At 45.1% G+C, this 8865-nt stretch overlaps 1 long non-coding RNA gene across 1 annotated transcript; it reads right to left on the minus strand.

Moving 5' to 3' along the window:
• Positions 1–1503: 1503 nt before the first annotated feature.
• LOC138680904 (uncharacterized) lies at positions 1504–3022 on the minus strand. Its single transcript, XR_011321830.1, has 3 exons — positions 2958–3022; positions 2726–2876; positions 1504–2296 (listed from the first exon to the last, which is right to left on the minus strand). It is a non-coding gene; the product is annotated as an uncharacterized lncRNA (long non-coding RNA).
• Between the last annotated feature and the right edge of the window lie 5843 nt (positions 3023–8865).

Here is an 8865-nt window from a genome sequence, read left to right on the forward strand (position 1 = left end):
GGTGTCGTTGGCTAAACATTGGAGTGGCTGGACACGGACCTGCAAGTCCCTTCTGATGTGACTGGTGGTTTATTTATTGATACCCTTGTGTTGTGCCGTGTTACTAAGGGCAGCATTCTAGAATACTTTAGATAAAACATGAAAGGGGCTGAACACATATTATAGCGCCCATAACTGCTGACATGTTTTATTGTATTTTTGTGTGACATTTCTAATATTCATTTTTGTTTCTTTGCAGATTTTTGGCCACAGGAGAGAGCTATACATCCCTGCACCTCCAATTTAGGGTTGGTAAATCCACCATCTCTAACATTGTGAGGTGCACATGTACCGTCATCTGGCAGAAGTTGCAGCCTATAGTGATGCCTTCCCCAACCGAGGAGACTTGGCTGCAGGTTGCAGCAGGCTTTCAGTCTGTGGCCAATTTCCCAAACTGCATAGGTGCAGTCGATGGTAAACATGTAAGGGTTCAGCAGCCACCACGATCAGGATCACGCTTCTTTAATTATAAGAAGTATTTTTCAGTGGTCCTGATGGCGGTGGCTGATGCACATTACAAATTTGTTGCCATTGACGTTGGTGCCTATGGTAGTACTGGGGATTCTCGGGTGTTGCGAACGTCACAGATTGGGATGCAAATTCTTCAAGATGGCGGAACGCTCCCAGCCCCAAGACCTTTGCCGGGTTCCACACATCCAGTACCCTTTGTGATGGTATCGGATGAGGCGTTTCCCTTAACGACAACCCTGCTGCGCCCATACCCACGAAGGGGACTGAATGCCCGGCAAAGGATTTTTAATTATCGGCTGAGTCGTGCACGCAGATATGTGGAATGCACCTTTGGGATCATGACTAGTCAGTGGAGGATCTTTCACACACCCATCCAGTTGGACACAGACACCGTTGATGCTGTGATTAAGGCTTGCTGTGTACTCCACAACTATGCTCGTGAGTACAACACTGACGTAGATGTGGAGTACCAGCAGCTAATATTTAATCCAGTGGTCAACGTGGGTCTGGGAAGGCCGTCCAACTCGGGTGTGCGTGTGAGAGAATCCTTCACTGACTACTTCATGAGTCCAGAAGGTGCCGTGCACTGGCAATACTCCTGTGCTGGTGTTGGGCAGCCTGAGCAGCAGAGAAGGATGGAAGAACATTGACTGACCAAGATGGGAAGATCTATACCAAAAGATAGAAGATGTCAAGATCCCTATTAATCAAAATCAACATCGATATTCAATTTTGTTTGTTGTATTTTTTTGGGGAACAAAATAATTTGTAATTTTTATTTATGGTTAATAAAAAAATTCTTATTTTAATTTGGTTGTTTTTGGATTGAATAAGTATTGTATATATAAAATTCTTAACTAAGAATTATTCTCCATCCCATTGTCCAGTGCGCATACAGCCATCACACTATGTCCATCCCATAGTCCAGCCCCCATATAGTCATGACACCGTACACCTGTCAGCTAAGTATGTAAAGTATCTAAAAATCAGAGATGACATTTGATCAACATTAATTTATTTAACAAGCAACTAAATTTTTCCAAACACTTGAGAAAAATTTTTTCAATATGAAAAACTGAACTAACTTTTTCAAAAACAATTGCATCTTAATGCAAGTAGGTGTATTCCTGGGAACACCCATATGAGCTACTTGTGTCAGTCATGAAAGATTGACTTGCTGATGGTCCCAGGCTTGTGTTTCCTCCTCCAGAAAAATTCTGTGCCGGTTGGGTGTAGGAAGACACTCTATAGTGCGGTTCACTGGGTTTCGGTCGTGGGCGAAAGAGTCCGAAAACCCCCGTCAAAACATTCTCGTATGACTCAATTGGAGCAGGGTCCTCCAGAGCGGTGAGGGATGTTTGGCACAGAGACATGAAGAGAGACTGCCTATCCGGTGGCAGTGAGCGTGCCTTTCGGGCAATGGTCAATGCAAAAAAGTCACACTGGTCCTCACTTGAGGATTGTTTCAGTAAATCAAGTGTGTCACTGGCCATCTTCTCAGTTTTATCCTCATTTTTTTTTTTTTTTTTTTTTAATGGACTCTCCTGCCACCGGATAGGGAGCTCTCTTCTCTGTTACCACAGCTTCTGACGAACCAGATGATCCAACAGCTGCTGCAGTTGATGTGCCTGCAGCAGCTGCTGGACATGCGGCTTCAGCAGAAGCTGTGGTAAGAGATGGAAAAATTGTCCCTCCCGCTCCCGAGGAAGTGCCTGCTCCATCAGTGCCTGCTCCATCTTCGGAGTGGTCATCCACAGGAGGCGGGTTGGAAAGGTTTCCCTCAGTCCTGTGTGAGAAAAGGAAAAAAGTTATTAATCATGACCGCTGCGGAGGAGCAACATTTTAGGAACAGCATAAAGGCCGCTTACTCCAAAACGCTGTTCATTTTTTGGCATGTGTGCTGATAATGCATGTTTTGATTTAACACATGCGTTATCACCACATGCTATCCAAACAATGTGCTAGTTATCTTGCGCAGTCAAAGTGCCAACACAAGATAAATAGACATGGTGTGGTGCCATAGCTATCACAACTCCATCTTTGGAATAATAGCGCAGACAGGATTTTGGAAAATGCTCTCTTCACTATGGTATAACATCTGGATGCTGTGTATTGAACGCTGCGGCAGGACACAGCATTCAATACGCAGTCAACTGTGCTACACCACATGGCAACATTGATGAGGCTACATATATATTAGTGGTTTATAACCTACCTCCGCAAAGTCCGGCTTGTGAGCAGGAACTGCAGCTCATCGTAAAAGGGAAAGGTTATTCGACTTGGTGAAGATCCACTCCGGTCACATGTACTTATGAATTTGTTGAACCGGTCCCGAACTGACCTCCATCTCTGCTTGACATTTTTTTCTAAGAAAAAAAAAATATATATATATATATTGTCAAAGTAAATTTATCATAAACTCTAATAATTGGTAACAATATAATTACCAATTTCCAATTGGTTTTTAATGGACAGGGAATCCCACTCCGGATACAGGTCCCTCACAATCTTGGTCCAGCAGTGGTCTCGGAAATATTTATCCTTGTAGGACACATCTGCGGCATCCCATAAACAAGGTATATCGCGAACCTACAATGAATAGAATAGTGTCATTACATACTATATCCAAATGATAATTAATCTAAAAGGGAACCTGTCACCCCCAAAATGGGAACTGTAGATAAGCCCTCGATGTTTCCTCAAAGATGATCAAAACAGGTTAGATTATACTGACACAGGGGCGGTAACGGACCGATGGGCGTTGCGGTCTGGTCCAGCGTCTCCCATCTTGTGATGACGTCCTCTTGTATTCACACTGCGGCTCCAGCGCAGGCGTACTTTGTCTGCCCTGTTGAGGGCAGTACGTTGCATTACTGCAGTACGTTGCTGTGCCCTCACCAGGGAGATAAGCCGCAGCGTGAATACAAGAGGACGTCATCATAATAAGATGGGAGGGGTTGTACCAGACCGCCACGCTCATTGGACCGGTACCGACCCTGGGTGAGTATAATCTAACCTCTTTTAATCATCTTTGAGGATACATCGGGGGCTTATCTACAGTATACCAGAATGGGTAGATAAGCCCCTGATGCCGGTGGGCTTAGCTCTACTTCCATGTTGGAGTTAAGAGGTTTCCTTAAAGCACAAATGTGTAAAAATTTTGATATATATTAACATCACCCCTACCCTAACCCAAAGTCAAACAAACAAGGCAAACACCAAATTCTGTCAGTTTCACATGTCAGTGGCTCCGGTATGTGAGGTGACAGTTTCCTCACGTACCTGAGACACTGACTCACGTAGACACATTAAAATCAATGTGTCTCTGCACATGTCAGCGTGTTTTCAAGGACCGTGTGTCCATTTTCAAAACACGGAGACATGTCAGTGTTTGTGGGAGCGCACGGATTACATGGACCCATTAAAGTCAATGGGTCCATGTAAACACGGACCGCACACGGATGTTGTCTGTGTGCCATCCGTGTGCATTTTTTCTGTCATAGTGTTAACATTGAAAAAATTGTTGCAATGCAAGGACACAGACACAAAAGCAGACACACGGACATCACACGGATCCCTCCAAAATAAAAATACGTAGGGTCCCCCTATATTTTTAGGCCTGAAAGGCTAGGCAGACAGCCGTGGGCACCCTAACCCTACAGGGATCCTACCCCTAAAGGGATCCTAACCCTACCCCTAACCCTAAAGGGATCCTAACCCTAACCCTAAAGGGATCCTACCCCTAACCCTACCCCTAAAGGGATCCTAACCCTACCCCTAACCCTAAAGGGACCCTAACCCTACCCCTAACCCTAAAGGGATCCTAACCCCAACCCTAAAGGGATCCTACCCCTAACCCTACCCCTAAAGGGATCCTAACCCTACCCCTACCCCTAAAGGGATCCTAACCCTACCCCTAACCCTAAAGGGATCCTAACCCTACCCCTAACCCTAAAGGGATCCTAACCCTAACCCTAAAGGGATCCTACCCCTAACCCTACCCCTAAAGGGATCCTAACCCTACCCCTAACCCTAAAGGGACCCTAACCCTACCCCTAACCCTAAAGGGATCCTAACCCTAACCCTAAAGGGATCCTAGGGTTAATGATAGGGTTGCTATTGTAAGGTGGCATTAAGCACGGTTAATAATGGAGAGGCGTCAATAAGACGCCTATCCATTATTAATCCTATTAAAGGGTTACTATAATATATGTGGACCCCCTAAAAAAAATACATAGGGTCCCCCTATATTTTTAGGCCAGAAAGGCTAGGCAGACAGCCGTGGGCCAATATTTGAGGCCCGGGAAGGGGTTAAAATACCCATGGCTGTTCTCAGGCTATGAATATTAACCCACAGCTGTCTGCGTAGCCTTTCTGGCACTAAAATATAGGGGGCCCCGAAAAAAAAAAGTGTTGGGGTCCCCCTATATTTTTAGGCCAGAAAGGCTAGGCAGACAGCCGTGGGCCAATATTTGAGGCCCGGGAAGGGGTTAAAATACCCATGGCTGTTCTCAGGCTATGAAAATTAACCCACAGCTGTCTGCGTAGCCTTTCTGGCACTAAAATATAGGGGGCCCCGAAAAAAAAAAGTGTTGGGGTCCCCCTATATTTTTAGGCCAGAAAGGCTACGCAGACAGCCGTGGGCTTATATTCATAGCCTAGGAAAGGGGCCATGGATATTTGCCCCCCCCTGGCTACAAATATAAGCCCGCAGCCGCCCCGGAAAAGGCGCATCAAAAAGATGCGCCAATTCCGGCACTTAGCCCCTCTCTTCCCACTCCCGTGTAGCGGTGGGATATGGGGTAATGAGGGGTTAATGCCACCTTGCTATTGTAAGGTGGCATTAAGCCCGGTTAATAATGGAGAGGCGTCAATGAGACGCCTATCCATTATTAAGCCAATGAAAGGGTTAAAAAAAAACCACAAAGACTAGAAAAAAATATTTTAATGAAATAAAGACACCCACTTTTTGAACATTTTTTATTGTACGCTTAATCCATCCTGAAGACCCTCGACCTGAAAAAAAGGCAAAATAAAAAAACAAATTCATACTCCCTGGCCCTGTCCGCAGAAATCCATCGAGGGTCCCACGAAGATCTTCCATGGAGAACAGACACATCCAGAGATGTGTCTGCTCTCCATGGCTGCAGCAACACACTGACAGGAGCCATAGTTCCTGTCGGTGTGTCACTTGTTGTGAATTCTGTGGCTGAGTTCACTTCTGTGGTCACAAGTGGTATTGCAGTCTCTGGGCTTCCTCCCTCAGGTGTTTTGGTGAGCTCGTTGGCTGCCTTGCTATTTAGCTCCACCTGAGTCTGTCTTCCTTGCTCCTTGTCAATGTTCCAGTGTTGGATCTGAGCTACTGCATCTTTCCTTGGGCCTGCTGCTCTGCTAGATAAGTGCTTCTAGTTTGTTTTCTGTTTTTTCTGTCCAGCTTGCTATTAACTTTTGCTGGAAGCTCTGAGAAGCAAAGGGGTGCACCGCCGTGCTGTTAGTTCGGCACGGTGGGTCTTTTTGCCCCTTTGCGTGGTTTTCGTTTTAGGGTTTTTTGTAGACTGCATAGTTCTCTTTGCTATCCTCGCTCTGTCTAGAATATCGGGCCTCACTTTGCTGAATCTATTTCATTCCTACGTTTGTCTTTTCATCTTGCTAACAGTCATTATATGTGGGGGGCTGCCTATTCCTTTGGGGTATTTCTCTGAGGTAAGTCAGGCTTGTATTTCTGTCTTCAGTCTTTTTTTTCCCCTAGACATTAGAGTGCTTCAGGACACAGCTGTGGACATGGATATTCAGGCTCTGTGCTCCTCAATGGATAATCTCGTTGTAAATGTACAAAAGATTCAAGATACTATTGATCAGAAATCGATGCTAGAACCAAGAATTCCGATTCCTGATTTGTTTTTTGGTGACAGAACTAAGTTCCTGAGCTTCAGAAATAATTGTAAGCTATTTTTGGCCTTGAAACCTCATTCTTCTGGTAATCCTATTCAACAGGTTTTGATTATTATTTCTTTTTTGCGCGGCGACCCACAGGACTGGGCGTTTTCTCTTGCACCAGGAGATTCTGCATTGAGTAATGTTGATGCATTTTTCCAGGCGCTGGGATTGCTTTACGATGAGCCTAATTCAGTGGATCAAGCTGAGAAAAATCTGCTGGCTTTATGCCAGGGTCAGGATGATGTAGAAGTATATTGTCAGAAATTTAGGAAATGGTCAGTACTCACTCTGTGGAATGAATCTGCACTAGCGGCTTTGTTCAGAAAGGGTCTCTCTGAAGCTCTTAAGGATGTAATGGTGGGATTTCCTATGCCTGCTGGTTTGAATGAGTCTATGTCCTTGGCCATTCAGATCGGTCGTCGCTTGCGCGAGCGTAAATCTGTGCACCATCTGGCGGTATTGTCTGAGAGTAAGCCTGAGCCTATGCAGTGCGACAGGACTATGACTAAAGTAGAACGGCACGAACACAGACGTCTGAACAGACTGTGTTTCTATTGTGGTGATTCTACTCATGCTATTTCTAATTGTCCTAAACGCACTAGGCGGTTCGATAGCTCTGCCGTTATTGGTACTGTACAGTCCAAATTCCTTTTGTCCATTACCTTAATGTGCTCTTTGTCATCATATTCTGTCATGGCGTTTGTGGATTCAGGCGCTGCCCTGAATCTGATGGATTTGGATTATGCTAAACATTGTGGATTTTTCTTGGAGCCTTTGCGGTGTCCTATTCCGTTGAGAGGAATTGATGCTACACCTTTGGCCAAGAATAAGCCTCAGTACTGGGCCCAGCTGACCATGTGCATGGCTCCTGCACATCAGGAAGTTATTCGCTTTTTGGTACTGCATAATTTGCATGATGTGGTCGTGTTGGGGTTGCCATGGCTACAAACCCATAATCCAGTATTGGATTGGAACTCTATGTCGGTAACCAGCTGGGGTTGTCAGGGAGTACATGGTGATGTTCCATTTTTGTCTATTTCGTCATCCATTCCTTCTGACATCCCAGAGTTCTTGTCGGACTTTCAGGATGTATTTGAAGAGTCCAAGTCTGATGCCCTACCTCCGCATAGGAATTGTGATTGTGCTATCGATTTGATTCCTGGTAGTAAATTCCCTAAGGGTCGTTTATTTAATTTGTCCGTACCTGAACACACCGCTATGCGCAGTTATGTGAAGGAGTCCCTGGAGAAGGGACATATTCGCCCATCGTCGTCACCATTGGGAGCAGGGTTCTTTTTTGTAGCCAAGAAGGATGGTTCGCTAAGACCGTGTATTGATTACCGCCTTCTTAATAAGATCACTGTTAAGTTTCAGTATCCCTTGCCATTGATTTCTGACTTGTTTGCTCGGATTAAGGGGGCTAGTTGGTTTACTAAGATTGATCTTCGTGGTGCGTATAATCTGGTGAGAATCAGGCAGGGAGATGAATGGAAAACGGCATTTAATACGCCCGAGGGTCATTTTGAGTATCTGGTGATGCCGTTCGGACTTGCCAATGCTCCATCTGTTTTTCAGTCTTTTATGCATGACATTTTCCGTGAGTATCTGGATAAATTCTTGATTGTTTACTTGGATGACATTTTGATCTTCTCAGATGATTGGGAGTCTCATGTGAAGCAAGTCAGAATGGTTTTCCAGGTACTGCGTGCTAATTCCTTGTTCGTGAAGGGATCAAAGTGTCTCTTCGGTGTGCAGAAAGTTTCATTTTTGGGGTTCATCTTTTCCCCTTCTACTATCGAGATGGATCCGGTTAAGGTTCAGGCCATCCAGGATTGGACTCAGCCGACATCTCTAAAAAGTTTGCAGAAATTTCTGGGCTTTGCAAATTTTTATCGTCGCTTCATCTGTAATTTTTCTAGCATTGCCAGACCATTGACCGATTTGACCAAGAAGGGTGCTGATTTGGTTAATTGGTCTTCTGCTGCCGTGGAAGCTTTTCAGGAGTTGAAGCGTCGTTTTTGCTGTGCCCCTGTGTTGTGTCAACCTGATGTTTCTCTTCCGTTCCAGGTCGAGGTTGATGCTTCTGAGATTGGTGCAGGGGCGGTTTTGTCACAGAGAGGTTCTGGTTGCTCAGTGTTCAAACCATGTGCTTTCTTTTCCAGGAAATTTTCTGCTGCTGAGCGTAATTATGATGTGGGCAACCGAGAGTTGCTGGCCATGAAGTGGGCATTCGAGGAGTGGCGTCATTGGCTTGAGGGTGCTAAGCATCGCGTGGTGGTTTTGACTGATCATAAGAACCTTACTTATCTTGAGTCTGCCAAGCGCTTGAATCCTAGACAGGCCCGTTGGTCGTTATTTTTTGCTCGTTTTGATTTTGTGATTTCATACCTTCCGGGCTCTAAAAATGTGAAGGCGGAT

This window comes from Ranitomeya imitator, chromosome 5, assembly GCF_032444005.1.
Source record: "Ranitomeya imitator isolate aRanImi1 chromosome 5, aRanImi1.pri, whole genome shotgun sequence".
Taxonomy (NCBI): Eukaryota; Metazoa; Chordata; class Amphibia; order Anura; family Dendrobatidae; genus Ranitomeya; species Ranitomeya imitator.